Source organism: Lupinus angustifolius, chromosome LG05, assembly GCF_001865875.1.
Source record: "Lupinus angustifolius cultivar Tanjil chromosome LG05, LupAngTanjil_v1.0, whole genome shotgun sequence".
Lineage (NCBI taxonomy): Eukaryota > Viridiplantae > Streptophyta > Magnoliopsida > Fabales > Fabaceae > Lupinus > Lupinus angustifolius.
In genome coordinates this window covers 18,096,580-18,098,580 of record NC_032013.1, presented here as the reverse complement: position 1 = coordinate 18,098,580, position 2,001 = coordinate 18,096,580, and positions in this window count along the sequence as shown.

The following is a 2,001-nucleotide window of genomic DNA, read 5'->3' as shown; positions in this document are numbered from 1 at the left end:
TTGATGAATCATGCTTAATCATTCGAAATAAGGCACGCTTGGTGGCTAAAGGCTACAACCAGGAGGAAGGTATCGACTATGACGAAACATATGCCCCTGTAGCCATATTAGAGGCCATCAGGATGCTTCTTTCATTTACATCTATTATCAACTTCAAATTATTTCAAATGGACGTAAAAAGCGCCTTCCTGAATGGTTACATTCAAGAAGAAGTTTATGTTGACGCCTGGTTTTGAAAATTTTAAATATCTGAACCATGTTTATAAACTTAAAAAGGCACTCTATGGTCTTAAGCAAGCTCCTAGAGCTTGGTATGATAGACTAAGTACCTTTCTTTTGGAAAAAGGGTTCGAAAGAGGCTTGGTTGACACAACGCTTTTTATTCGTAAATCAGAAAATCATGTATTACTTGTACAAATCTATGTTGATGATATAATATTTGGATCTACTAATGATATTCTCTGTAGAGAGTTTTCTGAGATGATGCAGGGGGAGTTTGAAATGTCTATGATGGGAGAACTCACATTCTTTCTGGGACTTCAAATAAAGCAGCTAGAAAGTGGGATATTCATTCATCAGGCGAAATATTGCAAAGAGCTACTTAAGAAATTTGATATGGATAAATGTAAGGAATCCTCCACTCTTATGGCATCTGCTTGTTACCTAGACAAGGACGAAAAAGGAAAAGCAATAGAGGTAACAAAATATCGTGGTATAATTGGGTCATTACTTTACTTAACTGCAAGTCGACCTGATATCATGTTTAGTGTATGCATGTGTGCGAGATTTTAGTCTTTACCTAAGGAATCACATTATGTAACTGTTAAAAGAATCATGAGATATTTAAAAGGAACAACTAACATGGGATTATGGTATCCTCGGGATTCCTCACTATCCTTGGTGGGATATTCCGATTTCTATTTCGCCGGATGTAAATTGGACCAGAAAAGCACTAGTGGTACTTGTCACTTGTTGGGTAGTTCACATTAGTTGCATGGCACAGTAAAAAGCAATTCATTTGTTCACCGCCGAAGCGGAATACATTGTCGCTGTTGTGTGTTGCGCTCAAATCCTTTGGATGAAGCAGCAACTCAAGGACTTTGGTCTTAAACTGGAAAAGATCCCCATTAAATGCGATAATACAAGTGCCATAAACCTATCCAAGAATCCCGTTTTGCATTCTAGAACCAAGCATATAGAAATTAGACATCATTTCTTACGTGATCATGTACAAAAAGGTGACTGCGTTCTTGAATTTGTTGAAACCTCTAGACAGTTAGCAGATATTTTCACCAAACCCCTTCCACAGGATACTTTCTATGTTCTAAGGAGAGGACTTGGAGATACTTTCTATGTTCTAAGGAGAGAACTTGGAATTCTTGATGAACAATATCTTGATTAAAACTGTTTAGATGTTTGCTTTATGTCTTGTCTCTATATGTTTATTTGTCTCTTGTTCTAAATGATATATGTTATAGTGCAAAATTATATCTCATGATAACTTCTTTTCGTGATTAAAAATGTGCCGATAAATCCGTTAAAATGCATGCATAAGCCCTAAAGAGTTGAAACCATTCTGCTAAAAACCATTTTTTACAATGTTTAATCAATTTAACACTTAGTGTTAATCGATTACCTGGGCATCATTTTCTGAAAAATCAATTTTTACATGATTTTAATCGATTAAAACCGTCAGTTTAAGTGCAGACAGCACCTCGGTTTCACGCTTTTTTCGGCATTTTCTCCACCTCTTTTCACCTTTTAGTCTCTGAAATTGCAACTCAACTGATCCAAGTCCTCTAAGGTAGATAAACCTCACCCTAACCCTCTCAAACCATCTAGAAATCTCACATTATTACCCTCATTCCATCACATTCCCATTTTTCCCCAAATCAAACCCTAGGTTAGGTTTGTCAAATCCTTCTCTGCTCAGTCCAACATCAATTAGGGTTCTACAACTAAAATGGAGCAAGGTCACGCAAAAAGGTTCAAAACTCCTGC